The 16443-nt window shown below is 44.4% G+C and overlaps 1 protein-coding gene across 1 annotated transcript in view; it reads right to left on the bottom strand.

Moving 5' to 3' along the window:
• Positions 1–16443, bottom strand: part of LOC308314374 (voltage-dependent calcium channel subunit alpha-2/delta-4-like) — a 236686-nt gene that overhangs the window by 156232 nt on the left and 64011 nt on the right. Inside the window, exon 5 of the mRNA XM_080761976.1 lies at positions 10776–10871. The gene's annotated coding sequence lies outside the window, so the exon portion shown is untranslated. The remainder of the gene's footprint in view (positions 1–10775; positions 10872–16443) is intronic.

Here is a 16443-nt window from a genome sequence, read left to right on the forward strand (position 1 = left end):
CTGCGACGTCGTTGAGAGCTTGTAGATCAGCTATTTCCGTGGGGGCAACCCCAGCACTCTTTATCTACTGGAGATGTGGTATGTGTACGGCATGGATTTCGAAAACAAATTGGTTCACCGCAAAATGGTGCGTTCCAAGTTCAGGAAGAAAAAAAGCTATTCTCCTGAATGCTGCCTGCCTTATTGCGGCATGGCATCATGGAAGGAAAGAAGTGGCATTTTGCATTTCTTTTCCGCTATAGTAAAAATGCTGCATTCGTGGTCTCTGGAGAGGGCAGTTCATTGTTTTACAGACGGGTAAATGGGCAGGGGCTGAAGCCTTATGTGTGCACGTCCCTGCCATAGCATACATACATACCCTTTATATGTTTTATCTGAACACTTATCATCAACACATCAAAGACTTGGGGGACTTTGGTCGAGGCTGGCAGACACATTGTGTGACCTCTTCATCCCCCATACATTCTCGGCATGGCTAGACTTAATCAGCATTACAGCAGGGCACATTTACCAGCATGCCGGAGAGTTTCGAACACGCAGTGTCCATTACCTGCCTTGAACTATAAGGCACCCCTCTTGGCATGCTTGAAATGCGTCGTCCCCACGGCTACAACACCCCGAGGCCAATAGAAATGATGCATTGCAATATCAACTAGATAAAGTGACCCTCGAGGGGTGCACAGGTCTCCACCAGGGCAGGTGAGGTGGTTGTGGCCTCCTGGTGGCGCTATAATAGGCCAATGTGAAAAGGGTGACATTTCTTCTTACGCCTTTGGATGGCAATTGGATGATTTGAGGCATTTTGTTCCAAAAAGGTGTTTTGCAAAAAATCCACTTGTTGGTGGCGCTATAAGAGGCCAATGTGAAAAGGGTGGGATATATTCCTCAGCCTAGTCGAAAAGTCTGTGAAAGATTTCACGTAAATTGCATGCTGCAATCTGGAGGGGTAATATAAAAAAATGTGTTTTACAAAAGGTCAGACTCTGGCAGGCCTGGCGCTATAACAGGCCGTTCTCGAACAGCCAGAGGTTCATCGTTGGCATCCAGGGAGCGTGTGTGCAAAATTTGGCATCGACCAGGTTAACAGTGCCGGACATTAGCTGCTAACAGACGGATGGACGGACACACACAGACTCAGGCACACACGGAGTGAAAAACATACTCTCTCCTCATGCTTTCGGCCTGGTGGAGACAATGATGCACAAATATTTCACAATTCACAGCACTCTTAACCACTTAACACTACTTTGAGTCACCCAGGGATCTAACTACTAGGTCCCCTTCCCTGTTCTCCCTTAGCTGAGAGAGAGATGAAGCAGGAACCCCCACTACACACGTGTGTGTTTTCCGACATTTAACTTAAACCCTCAATACTTTGTAAATTTGACCTTTGGCTCGGTACTTGATCTGCTCTTTTTTCCCCCTCTACACCAAACAAGATGAGCTTGTAGATCTGGTATTTTCGAATAATGTTCCCCCCAGAATAGGGATGCAATTAAGGATTCAAGTAGTTAATGTAAAAATGTGCTGGAAAAAGGAAAAATAAATCCTGCACAGTCTTCAAATGCAGTTGAAAGGTTTAATAGGAAAAAACCAACATTTCGGTCTTTTAAAAGATAAAGGTTGCATAGACCACAACGTTGTGTTTAAACTTTTCAACTGCTTTTGAAGACAGCATGCGGGAGTTTTTATTTTATTTTCCTTTTCCAGTATGTCGGGCCCTCAGTTGGCCTTCTCCTATACGCACCCGTAGGTGTGCAAAAGCCATGATTATTATTAATGTAAAAATTTAAGAAAATAAAGCCCAAAATCACCCTGCAGAAACTCTGAGTCCTGGAGCCCTGTTGAAGACCCCTGCTCACCAACCTAAACTAGCTCATCTTCAAGATCCCAACGTGGCGACTCATTGTGAGCTTGAAGATCGGCCATTTCTCCTGAACATACAGTGTTTATTGAAATTATTCTAGGCTGCTATATATACTTTAGTTTAATAAAAGTACATTTCACTGGGCAGAATGGTCCTCACAATACTGTATAGGTAAATACATACAGTATCACAATAGGCAAATAAATTAAATCACAGCATAATAGGAGTCCCAAGGGAAAGCATGAAGTCGGTACAGGAGTTCACAGACTCCCAAAATATTAAATAGGGGCATAACATTCTAACATGTGGCAAAATGTTGAAAGCAACATATTCATTTCCGTTCCTTTACATGATGACCCACGTATGTTGTGGCACCTTGCTAAACTATGTCAGTGTCTTGGGTTTCAGGATTGGTGATCTGTTGCAGCTTTGGCCCAAAGGCACCGTATAGAGGGCAGATCGTGTGGGTGACAAAGTCAATTTAAGGTTGTTTAAAGTCATTTAATGCAATCCGATAGGACGTTTCCGTTTGGATGCATGGGCCGTCAAGGCCAGAAAGTAGTTTTTTGCCACTCAGTACAGTAGGCGTTCCCGCATAACTTCCCGGGTATGATGATGATGATGTCACGCGCATAATATCCACACTTTTCCTGGGCTGTGTGTGTGCTCCAGTTCCGGTCGATTTGATCCAATGAAAGCCAATGAAACTGGTCAGATGACCAATGATATCCAATGGAAATCAACAGGAACTGGAGCACACACTGCAGCCCAGGAAAAGTGTGAATATACCCTCTATTCTAACATGATCTGCACAATCTCTTGTCCCATCCCAGCCAGTATACGTGTTGCCATGTCTGCTTATATGACCCGGTTGGCTTATTTCTCTCGCAGAATCTGGCAACGCTGTTCCCATGAGGTCAGCGGCGGCGGCGGTGTGGGTGGGTGTCGTTCCTCCATGAGTCAGCCAGCCAGCCAGCCAGCCCCACGCTGATGAGGTATAGGTGGAACTTTCCGGAAACTAAGTATGCACCCTCAGCCCTGCGTGATGATCCGAGGGGGTTCATTAAAGCAACTCATCTTCCAGAATCTTATCCTGTGGGAAAGACATAACTGGAGAAAGGTCACATACCCTCTCTAGCCCTCAGTGGCTTGGCCCCTTCGACGGTGACGCTCCTGGTACAGAAATAGTGTCATAAAGGCATCCATCACACAACTGGGACAAGGGTCAGTTACTAAGCTGGCACCAGGCATTCGGAGGCAACCCCGCAAATACAATTGCTTAACTTAAAACTCATTTGGGGAACGTCCCCAACATCAAAAATGGAAACGTATATCTTTATGACTTAGAGCAGGGGTCTTCAAAGGGGGGGGGGGGTCTTTGACTAATAGGAACCTTTTTTCTTTATTGTTTTACATTAACCACTTGAACCCTAGCATCCCTATATGCTCTGAGGGGAACATAAGCCAAAAACAACAATGCATCGCAGTGGTGTAGAGGGAAAAGTATACCGGGTCATAAGCAGACGTGGCAACACGTACTGGCTGGGGATGGGAAAGAGATTGCATGGATCATGTTTAGAATACAGTGCCGTTGGGCACCGTATGTATGGCACACAAATCACCAGTCCTGAAACCCAAGACACCGACAAGGTGCCAACGGTATCGTCATCACTTCAATCAGTGCGGGTATTCTGTTGCATCCATGTGGTCATTCATTCACCACACATACCATGAGCCACACCTCCAAAATAATCTGAATGTTTTTTTTATGAATTGAGTGGGCAAAACCATACCTATATTAAATTGTCAATAATATAAGTAAATTAATTGTTGATAACCCTTCCATAGTAGTACGATATGAGGTTCACGATACGATTTTTCACGATATTTTCAACAATTATTTTCCAAACAAATGACCGAAAATCTTTTTTTTTAATGAATTATCTTCTCCAAGCTTTTTTAACAATTTTTATTTAACTACATTGCAAAAGTAGCAATACTTTTCATGTAAAATTATTTAATTTCTGTGCAACAACTGTAAACATGCTGTCATGTTTAATCCTAGCTCGAGTTAACGTGTAAAAAAAAGTTTTCTTTGATAGCATCTTAGGATAGACCTATTTGACAGTGCAGAAACATAATTGCCTTCCTTGATGTATTAATGAGCATCAATAACGACCATCACCTGGGCACAGTCACACACACACACAGCTCCCCTCTGCAGGCCTCTACTACTGAAAGTGACTGCACGGAGTCTGTCTCATTTCTCTCCAAAAGCATGTGAATATGATGGAATATGATTACAGCTCACATTTCATATCACACACTAGCCCCCCTAAAAAAAGAAAAAGAAATGTTTTGAAAATCGATATATCGTTGCATGCCTAACTAATTTACTTACTTATATATTGATCCTATATATAAACAATTTAATATAGGTATGGTTTTGCCCATGCACTCGTACCTACATTTACTAAGTCTGGGTGTCACCTCACGTACTACAAATGTCTATTTACGTCCTGTATGTAGACTTAGAAAGTGTGTGTGTGTGTGTGTGTGTGTGTGTGTGTGTGTGTTCTGTGTGTGTGTGTGAGGCTGCGCAACAGTGACACTTGGTGGTGAAAACCAACCAAACGCTATTTTTGTGTTCGGACACAGCCAGGGACCCAGGGACACACACAGCTGTCTATAGGAGTGGGTGCACCTCTCAAAAACAAAATCACACCCGTCTGAGGTGTCGTCTGAATAGGGGAGTATTTATATCAGCCAGGTGATGCCTTATACAATCATAAAGTCCATAAACTTGACTGACAAAAAAATTACATCATAACTAACCTAAACAAACATTAAAGTCCGTAGACTTGGCCTGCGACGGAAACTACGTCATGTGGCAACCAGGTCTATGGACTTTTAATGTCCGTTAAACAAATATTAAAAGTACATATAGACTTGGCTACCACATGACGTAATTTCTGAAAGCTGGCACATAATGTCACTGCTGGCCCCCTGTTGAAGATGCCTGTCTAATCAGAGAGGTTGCCGGTTTGGCCCCTGACCTGCAAAGTTATACCTGTCACAATGTCCCCCATGAGCAAGACACTTAACCCCTGGAAACAGCCTGCCCCACCTCCCCGAGCGATGGCCATCAGCTCGGGGAAGCTGAAATCCTCTTTAAACAGTATTCTTTAAAACGAGTAAGACGCGCGAACGCGGGAAGCGAACGCACTCAGCTCCATATATGGGCACAAAAGGGGCAAGGTCCACAACAAACAAATCACTGGCCCCTTTTGTGCCCATATATGGAGCTGAGTGGACCTGGCCCCTTTTGTGCCCATATATGGAGCTGAGTGATTGCTGATGCAACACACTCCATATTTGGATAGCGGGACAGACACACGGACAGACAGACAGACGCACGCACAGACATGATCTGCTAGGTCTCATAGTAAGTGCTCACTGCGTTCGCAACCAGTAAGACGCTCTGAGGGTGTGACGTCACGCCCATATATGGGGATCCCTGATGTCATCAATATTAAGCCCATATATGGGAATGTCATGAGATGTTGCTTCAATGTTTAAAGAAGAAGATTGTTTTGATAACTCCAAAGAAATAACCATGTTGGAGGTCAGGTCTTATTGTTCAAAGAACAACAGGGAAAATGGACTGAATACCACCAGTCGCCAATACTGTGTTGATACTTGTATGTGATGGAAAAGTGATGGAAGAAATACTCACATTTTATACTTAAGTAAAAAGACTATGCCTATTGTAGGCATGTTACAAGTGCACGTTCGGTATTTAAAATGTCAAAAGTATTGGCATCAATCATCATGCAAAAGGTCCCATTTCACAAGTATAAAAATCCTTTGAAAAAAGCAGATCTACAAGCTCACAACGCATCGCAAAAGCACGGTATTGTGAGCTTGTGCATCGGCCATTTTCAAATAATATAGCACGGTAAAGGGTAAATTGCTTTTGTAACAATCAAATTCACGCAAATGTTCAAATCTTCAAATAATTGTAATGGAGTAAAAAGTACATTGGAAATACTCCAGTAAAGTAAAAAATAAATACCTCAAAAGTACAGTACTTGAGTATACTGGTATTATGTTGTTAAACTCAAAATCCTTATAAACAGGTGCATGCAGATAACACCCAATTAACACAATTTCTGTATTTATTCTAAATTACCGACTGGTCTGAAAATCACCCCCCAAACATCAATGCCTGCAGTCTTCTTATCTTATAGTCTCAGACAAAGTATTTGGTGAAGAGACCTCCCCATTGCAGAGCACCCAAAAAAAAATCTCCCCCCTTATTACTTCACTTGTACGAAAGACAAAAGAAAATCCATGCCCCCTCTTCTTCTCATCCCGGAGGGTATAACTCAGACAGAATGAAAACAAAACAAAGTACATGCCCCTTCTTCCCAGGCTCCTTCCATTCATATTCATCACATGGAGGAATAACAAACCTATTAGCGCTGATGATCAACCCATAAATATCAAACAATCGCCAGGACCCAGATGGGGAGGATTATGTCGCCTTAAAAGTCATTACGATCACATCCTCTCCTTAACCCATTCTGACCTGAGATCAGATTCATACGAGGTTTCCACTGGACACACACTGGTCTGATTAACCTCATTCTGACCTGAGATCAGATTCTAAAAATGTCAGTTGTTCTTCGATTTAAAAAAAAATAGCAGACCTACAAGCTCGTAGCGCGCCACTCGGTGGTGCGCTACGAGCTTGTAGATCTGCTATTTTTCAATAGCTAAAGCATTAACATGATGCTAACACCAAAATGGGTTCCCGTTCAGAATGGGTTAAGCTTTTCAATTCCCCCTCTCTCAGTCTCATTGTTAAGACCTTAGCCAGGGGGGGATCACTTTCCCATATTAAAAAAACTCTCGCCCGTTTGCCGACGAGGTTATTAATGCTTTTGTTTCAAGGGTGCTAAAAAAATTAAAAAAAAGCGTCCCAGCCAGTGCAGCAGAGATAAAAAAACAACTAAAAACCCCCGAAAGCATGCTTAATCAGATTTTGATGCACGACGGCCGGGTCGCAAATCAGTCATAACTATAGTGGGGGCGTTCTGGTACTGAAGAAAACAGGCAGAACGGTCGAGGATATCTTCCTAGGTGGCTGGCGAGACACCGTCTCTGATGCCCGCACCTCCTTTGATGTTTTGAAGAGTACGTGCGTGTTTCACCCCCACGCATGCCTGTCAGACGTCTGCTATAGAGGCCTTGTATAACGGCCCGGGCCCAGTAACCCGAAACCCCCACATGGGGGCTTAAGGCTTCCCCGCTGGAGTTTTTATATCAATTAGATTTGTGGTCACCTGATATACCGCGAGGGCCCTACGGTCGAACATCTGCACTTGGATAATGAGCGAGGCTCTCGGTCGTACATGCACTGTGGCACCTTGGCACTGCCCCCCCCAAACCACCCCCACCACCCCCCACCTCCTCTACCACCCTCCTCCATATAGGAGTGAAGTCACAGCGAAGGGATATCGACTGCTGTGATAACATTGCCCTATAGTATGCTTAGCTGTTTGGCAGGGAAAACTACCAGTTTGAAACCCTGTTGAAACCTAATCTCTCTCCAAGACAGATTGTGTGCTAACAGCAGAATCTGTCAGCACCCGGCACTGCCCTAAACATGTAGTGTTGTTGTTGTTGTTAGTAGGAATAAACACAGAAGCACCCCGGGGAGGAAGTGGACTATAAGAAAGGTGGAGGAGCCAAACCAAAGGTCCTGTTTCTACACAAAATTAGCAGGTGGCAAAAAAACAACCAAATGGGTTTGAAATCTATTCTGGGGCATACTCTCACAATATAAGCGAACATTAGGTGGAAAATATTAGGTTGCAATGTGTTGTGAGTAGAGTTGTTCCGATACTGGTATCGGTATCGATGGTACTCGGGCCGGTACCACCCTCAAGTACTCGTACTCGGTACTCAGAACCGGCCCTAATACTCTGACCCGAGTATACCAAAACATCCAATTGACACTATAGGCTGAACGAAAGCAACGGGAGCAAGGATGACCTAACCTGACGCTGCCAGATGGGGGCGGTATTGGGCATGTTCCCCAACACAGCTTCCATCTGGGATTTCTCAGGGAGTTCAGCTAACGCCAATCCGTTCCGTACCGAACCAATCAGCGTGAGCTAAGGGCGGGATATGTGCGAAACCGGATGTGAAGCTATATAGACACGTCAATATGATTGGTTGTGTTTGCACGCCCACACGGTGATAGACAGACGGTCCCATCCAATCATCTACCAAGTATCTTGAAAAAAAGGAACAGCCCCGTCATCGAATTTGCTTCCGCGATCCCAGATCCCAATAAGCTGTGAAACAAATTTGTGTAGCAAGCTTCTTGGATCTGGCAGCGTCAGGTTAAGGCTGACCCCAACACTGCAGCAAATCACAGAAAACAGCCGATCTACAAGCATTTAAATGACAACTGACAAAGTGTAGATCGGAGAGATCCATCTGCAACTGCATCTATGAGAAAAAGGGGGGTAAAATAAAGTACTCGTATTCGGTACTCTGTATCGGCGAGTATACTAATAATTAAGTAGGCCTACTTGTACTCGTACTCTGTCTGAAAAAAAACAAGTTGTGAGCTTGTATGGAAATAGAATCATTGCGATATTTAAATATATGTCAACGTGTATTGTAGTTCAACTTGAACAGATTTTGTATACTCCATGAGCCATTTATAGGCCACTGGATGAGGAAGATGCCTGTGGGGCAATACAGAGAGACTATCGTAACGGCATGCAGCCGACAGCCGTGCGTGTTCCTCTCTTGGCACCCTGTTGGCAAACATCTCCCAGCTGGGATGCTAATGAGAGGAACAGAGGCCTCCAGAAGAGGCCCATCCATCCATCCATCCATGGCCTCTCCATGGTGTTGTACCGCGGCCAGACTTGCCAGAGATAAGCAACCAGGTATATGAAAGCAAGCTAAAAAATCACACCTGTGTGAACCAAGTGGTGCAACTCCCCTCTCTCTCTCTCTCTCTCATTAGAGACACAGCACTACCCCTCTCTCTGTTTCTGGCGCCCCCTACTGGTATAAATGAGTAACATACTCGTGCTCAAAGACACAGGTACACAGGTACACAGGTACACAGGTGGACAAAGCTAGATGTAGAAGTGGTTGCACCACTTAAAAACAAGCGACTATAGACCACATGAGCACTTCAAACCTATATACAGTATATGATGGCTATTTGAAAATAGCCATCTGCTATTTTATAACAACACAAATCTGGTACAAATTATAATTTCAGTTGGGGGGTCTGTGGAGAAATACGAAAAAAAGTGGTGGTACTTGAGATGAAGACGTTTAAGGGCCACTGGTTTAAACAATAAAAAAAAGAAAATGGAGACAAGCCAAATAAGCAAGTACGCAACCAGCAACAACCAATATTTATATGCAACTTTAAAGAAAAAACACCCCAAAGACCGGAAAAGGAACTGGTACTACAAGTTGTGCCTGAATGGAACAGTAACCTCGAGTTTCCTTCTAACATCCCTCTCAAAACATTACACCAGCACAATTCGGCCAAATGCCAATACTTGTTCTTCAAAGCCTATATGGGACACTCCTATTTAGTGTCCCTATTCTGGGGTGAACATTTGGCAAAAAAAATATCCTATGGGCTATTTTTGGCAAAAAGGATTCGGTATAAAAGGAGGTATATACCTATAGTATAGCTCCCTGGGGGACTCCAGTCACATCTTGAGTGTCAGATTTGTGGCGCAGTCGCTTGGCAAACGGCGCCCAGTTCTAAAATTATATCCGTGATCTCTTTCACAGGTTGTGCCCGCCGCGCGTCTGTGTCTGTGTGTGTGTGTGTGTGTGTGTGTGTGTGTGTGTGTGTGTGTGTGTGTGTGTGTGTGTGTGTGTGTGGGGGGGGGGGGGGGGGGGGGGGGTGTGTGAGTTCTTGTCACTGCTAGTTCTTGTCACTGCATTGCTCGGACTGTCCGGATGATGTTTTCTAAAATCATCCACCCGAATCTTTAAGAGTGACATGTTAACCAATCCCCCCCCCCCCTGCTCTGTGCAGGGCGGTAAGGTGAGCCCCCCCTCCTCCCCCCCCCCCCCCCATATGCGTCGACCTCAGTAACCTCGGGGCTGAGTTAAGCTGGGTGCCGTTAACATTCAGTCCGTCATGATACGTCAGGCGACACGGTGGGACACAGGCGGCGGCGGCGGAGGTGGGGGGACGTATAATCGTGGGGGACGTATAAACATGGTCGCACCAGGCAAACAGGGGACTGCAGTACACACAGGGACGCGTAGTGAGACGCAGTGTTGTTGATTTTGTCGACTAAATTATGGCGAAAAATGTCCGTCGACTACCTACGAAAACTAAATGGAAACTTAAATAAAAACTAAATGAAAACCAAGCTCTGGTGACTAAAACCGAGATTAGTCAACAACTAAAAACTAAACAAAAACGTTAGGAAGGGAGTAGTGGACAAGATATTCGGTATGTAATGTTACACTTGGTTGCGTGCTGAAAATATTCATATTTCATAATTTAAAAAAAACAGTCATTACAACGGCATCGAGGCCCGGCAAAATACATTTTAGTCGACGACGATGATATTTAGTCGACTAAAACTAGACTAACACTATAAGACATTCCAGGTGACTAAAACGTGACTAAAACTAAATGAAAACTATTCAAGAGACTACGACTAAAACTAAAATAAAAAATGTGCTGCCAAAAACAACACTGGTGAGACGGAGGAGGAAGTAGACATATCATCGTCTCTTATTTTCTAATAATATGAAGATAAGAGGATTCTGCCTGACAAAGACGATATGATCATTTTCCGCACACACACACACACACACATCAGTGGTTACCAACCTTTTGTGGATCTGGGACCACTCCGTTCTGGAGACAAAATGTCGATGAGGAATTCTCCCACCAGGGCCGTTTGCTGGACTTTGGCATCATCATCACCTGTCAGAGGAGAAGAGGATATAGCAAACTCATGCAGTGTTCTCTCTTAAATCACTTCTTAAAAACTCACACTTGCTTTTACTATAGCTGAAGACTCAGCTCTCAGACGTGCGTGTACAGAGAAAATATAAAAAAACCTTCACTTCTGCCATTTAGAGCCCCACAAATGCAAAAGGTTTAACCATGTTACAGAAACTGTATATAGGCTATACCAGCACCTGGCCTGTTATATATATGCTCTCTGCAGAGCACCCTTTTGTAGTTAATGATGTTTTGATAATTTGTGAACCGCTCTGTAACTTTGTGCGATACAAATAAAGTTTAAAATACTAATAATTATTATAATAATAAATCATTGGGAACGATGGAAGTTGAGAACGCATGCCCTACCCATTTATGTATAGCCTATACCACAGGGGTTCCCAAACTGTGGCGCGTTCACCCCTTGTGGTGCGCGAACGCCCCTCCAGGGGGTGCGTGACATGAAAAGGGTATAACGGGCGGTTTCAGGGCGTTATTTAGCCGAAACCGGCAAACTCCGGTAAACCACTGCTGTAAGGAGATGTATACAGTATAGAGCAGCTGCGACTTGAGCCCATCAGTTCGACAAATGGGACAGTAACAGAGTGAAACCAAACGGCACCACAGGGGTGTGACAGATGAGATAATCTCACAGGAAATGTACTGCTGTATACTGCAACCTACAGAGAAAGGTTACAAGGATACCCTTTATAAACGACGGGTGTTGTGAAATGTTTACGTCCAATTCGCTAGGACAGTCGGAGTATAGCTGCATGTCTCAGTGCAGTGACATTCTGTGATTATTTGCCATATTATTACAAAATGTATCAAAAAAAGGAATTCTTCTGAATGCTGCCTTCCAGCATGGCATGGAAAGGAGGGGCATTTGCATTTGTTTCACTGTAGTGAATGCTGTATTCGTGGTCTGGAAAGGGCAGTTGTTTTACAGACGGGTAAAAGGGCAGGGGCTGAAGCCCCCTTTGATGTCTGTGTGTGCACGTCCCTGAGTTGTACTTATCGTCAGGGTACCTGTTGTAGCCTCAGAGTAACCACTACTCACGCATCACCACTCACAATAGAAGAGCAGTATAATACAACCACCCCAATTGTATAAGTATTTATATTGTATTAACATAGTAAACATACACTAACATACAGCTTGGACAAAATAAAATTTTACTCATTATTAAAAAAGAGTTACATGCCGCTTTAAGGTACCTGCCGTGCAGTGGAGAAAAAAAAGACGAGCCAAATGGCTAATTACAAACCACTTTAAAAAAAAAAAGGTTCATGGAAAATGCTAAGAGTGGCGAGCCGAGATCAAATGGGATGCCTTATAGCCTCTGGAGAGAGGCCGCGAAGGTCTGCACGATCCTGTCCATTAATTAAGCTTGTCCCTTGGACCTTAGCAGCCACTTGCAAACGGTATGCAAACAACTCTGTAGCCGGCTCACATTTCAAAGTCAAGTCCTCGACACCAGCTGTAGACCACGGTGCATTTCTCACAATCTAATGTGCCATGGGGTCTTTTTTTAAATGAACACTGGCTGCAGCCATAAGGGCCACGGCCAAAACATTGTTGAGAGAGAGAGAGAGAGAGAGAGAGAGAGAGAGAGAGAGAGAGAGAGAGAGAGAGAGAGAGAGAGAGAGAGAGAGAGAGAAAGACAGGGAAACAAGCATGTTTGATATGCAACAGATGTCCTACTGGATTCACCATGACTGCTGACAGACAGTGAGAAGATGTGCTTCTGGTCGTGCATACATGCGACTTAGCAACAAAACTGCACATCTCCTTCGCAACATCATTTGTGAATTGACTTCCAAACGTCCTCAAAAAACACCCAAACTTCCCTAAATGCTGCAAAAACTCCAACATTCACAACATCTGTTGAGGAACAGCATAACGTGGAGATTAACATGTTCTATACCCTTGACTTTCTGCCGGACCTTTCCTCTCCACGCACACGGTAACCCTAGCCTTCAACCTTTCCCCCTCCCCCTACTGTCCTTTACTGACCCACACCGGTGCACACTGCAGAATTTACATTCTTCAGCAATCCCTTTAATCTCGCCAGCCAAAGCTGCTCTCATCCCCCTGATCAAAACAGGCCTGTTGACACGTTCGGGACAGACCCAAAACATTGTCAAATATTTCCATGTTTACAAAAAAAAGGGGTTCCCCTAATAAGCTATATTGTTATGAATTGAGGAAGGATGTTGAAAACACACTGTAACTAGAAAAAAAACGACCACAAATGGCTACCTCTCTAGCTTTGTTTCTCATCTCCTTGCCGTGACAAGTACAGCTTCATTAGTAGAGGGATTAACCAATCCAAGTTGTCCAGCCAAAGGTCAAGAACGGCCGAGGGAGAGACACCTGCGGAACCTAAACTCACTTGTCAACAATGTGGAGGAATAACTGAGGCGAACACGACGAAAGACCAAGAACAGTCTGCTTTGGGTTTGGATCCGTTGTTACACGAGAATAAGTTATACTTATATTAGGGGGAAATATAGTAGCCTGGCTCCAGCCCTGAATGTCTGGTGACTCTGCATACGGCAGAGTCAGTCTCGATCGAAAATCTGATCGCAGCAGCGATCACTCGACAGCATCAAACAACAAACATGGCTGCCCCCACTGCGGTGACTAGCGACCGTTATCAATCTGGCTATTAAATCGACCTATGATAAATAGTTTATTTACAGAAGAGACGGGTTTTTATAAACATCATCATCCGACATATTTTACCGCTTTTGTTTACACGCTGGTAGTGCTCGTTGACTGTGTTTGTTTGGTTAGCAGGCGAATTAGTCATATAGCCACATGATTGACAACAACGTCAGCTGCTTTCCTCTACTATTCTGATTGGTTGGTATGAACCAATCGCCGAAGACTGCCGCTTTGACAACGCCCATTCCAGAAACGGCTGCCGTGGCGAGGGCTTTCATTTTATCTGAATAATGAAGTGAAACGAAATCAAAATTCAGACTGAGTGTCTGGCTATAGGGAAAGAGCAGATCTACAAACTTACATCACGTCACAACACGGCGGGCAGTGAGCTTTTAGATCTGCTCTTTCCGGTGAAGAGACTTGGTCAACAAACTGTGTCTAAGTGGTTAAAGCCATGATGATGATGATGACAGCAGAGGACAGCATAGCAATTTAGGTATTTAGCAGACGCTCGGAGAGATTACAGTAAGCAAGGAAAATATATGTACGTTGAATTTATACAAACTATAGGATGCCAGGTCAACAAATGAACCTGGCACACTAGAGCTGTGCCTGTTGGGCACCAGCCTACTTGGAACGATGCAAGTTTGAAATGCATGTCCCACCCCAGATAGTATGTCTGTGTCCCTTTTGTGCCCATATATGGAGTTCTTCAATATGAAGTATATGCAGACGTCAGAACAGGCCAGCTCCATATATGGACACAGGGCAGGGGCCCTGTCCAGAGCCCCGGGAAGAGGCCTTTTCGGGGCGGTTCTGGACAACTGTGGGTCCGACTCGACACCGGACACCGGGTGGAACAAAATGTGTCGAATTTGAAGTCAGTGGGGCGAACGGTTCTCGAGTTATGTGGATTTCAACAGTACTATACAGACAGACAGAGACTTGGTGCATTTATAGTTAGATAACCATCTAAATGACATTTTAATATTCGCATAAGCCTGAAAGGTCGTCAAGGCTAGGGCAAGTGCTACGGCAAGTGCTACGGGGTTAACGCGATTCTTCAGATTACGGCAGAGGACTGGGAGCGAGGGACGTCTGCAGTTCGTAGTCGTACTGCAATGGGGAGTTGGTTCCACAGTTTGGGAGCCGGATATAGGAGAAGAATCTGGGACGTGTGGAGTGTTTATAGTCCCGGTTGTTTTAGGGGAGGTTTTCACAGGTTTTCCCTGTTTGTTAGCTCATCTTGGTGAGTGGGAGGGGTTGTATCAGGCAAAAATACTATACCTACACCTACACTATAGAAATGCCCCAGTTTGAATTTGAAACCAGGACCTTCTACCAATGAGGCATCAGTTGCAACCGACAGTGAAATGTTGAGAGGCAGCTATAGCTATAGCGTTTTCTTCAAAAACTTCCGGGAACTACGGAGAAGCTCAGGAGTCGGAGTCGGACATTGCTGTAAAAGAAAATTGGATCCAGTGGGATTGTCGACACACGCTCTTTACATCACCCTGCATATCATAGACCATCAGATATCATAACCGAGTCAAAATAATTAGACTGAGATTAGTCTTAACTATATTGTGCACAGGATGTTCCATCTATTCATGTTTGGATCTTTCTCTCTGATGGGCAGCCAGGCAACTACTTAACCCATTCTGAACGGGAACCCATTTTGGTGTTAGCATCATGTCGTGCTTTAGCTATTGAAAAATAGCAGATCTACAAGCTCGTAGCGCGCCACTCGGTGGCGCGCTACGAGCTTGTAGGTCTGCTATTTTTTTTTAATCGAAAAGCGACTGACATTTTTTTAATCTGATCTCAGGTCAGAATGGGTTAATCAGACCAGTGTGTGTCCAGTGGAAACCTCGTATGAATCTGATCTCAGGTCAGAACGGGTTAAGCAGTTAATACAAGATGCTAGAGAGAGTAATTATTGGCACGCCGGTGTCAGGACTCGATGTGCTTGCACTGAGTTCCTATAAGTGTCATTGAATTGTGCTGGACTGTGCTCATTAAGCACGGCTGAGCCCATTTTGACCAATCAAGAAGTATACTCTCGAAAGAAGGTATGGCATAAGCAGGTGAAAGTATGGTTTCTGGTGATAAAGCAATCAATCAAACACTACACACAGCAGGTTAGCACATCGTTGTCTGCTGTCGGAATTTGCACTGTTATTAAGAGCCAGTTAAAAGGAACAAAAAATGGGACACAGTGAATTCTGGCATTAGCTTATCCTACTAAGTGTAATATTATCCTTGTGCATATTACAGAATAGTACAGCACGCACGCACGCACGCACGCACAGTTTGCAATAAGGACAATATTTGTCAACTGGAGTCCAACAATGTGCAACCTTGGCACGTCTTTCGTCATTTCAAAATTGTGTTTTCTGCTCAGCACCTGCCCTGCATGTCTTCTTCCTCGTCAGAGAGAGAGAGAGAGGACGGAGAGATTATGCAGGACAGGACAGGACAGGACAGGACAGGACAGGACAGGGCAGGGGTTGGATTCAAACCCAGGTCCTTGTGGTCACAAGAAGCATATTTATGACAAAGTCAAAGTGTGGGACAAGCACATCCATGGGTCCATATAGAGCTAGCAGATCGTATAGTCTGCTAGCACTGGTCTGGCGTGTCTAATTTGCAATGAGCCTCATACAAGTCTTGGCTGGGTTTAAATACTTTATGGCCGATGGAATTATTATAACCTTAAAGGTTAATAGCTGGAGGACCCAATAATGGCACTTGTTTCCACGGCGATGCAAACACATCAGTGGGCAGAACGGATGGCGGGTGAACAGGCTGGCAGCTGAGCGACATCATGTGACCAATAAACTGCTTTTGTAGATGCCAGAGGTCATCTCCAGATAAAGT

Source organism: Protomyctophum bolini (genome assembly GCF_963924005.1).
Source record: "Protomyctophum bolini genome assembly, chromosome: 4".
Lineage (NCBI taxonomy): Eukaryota > Metazoa > Chordata > Actinopteri > Myctophiformes > Myctophidae > Protomyctophum > Protomyctophum bolini.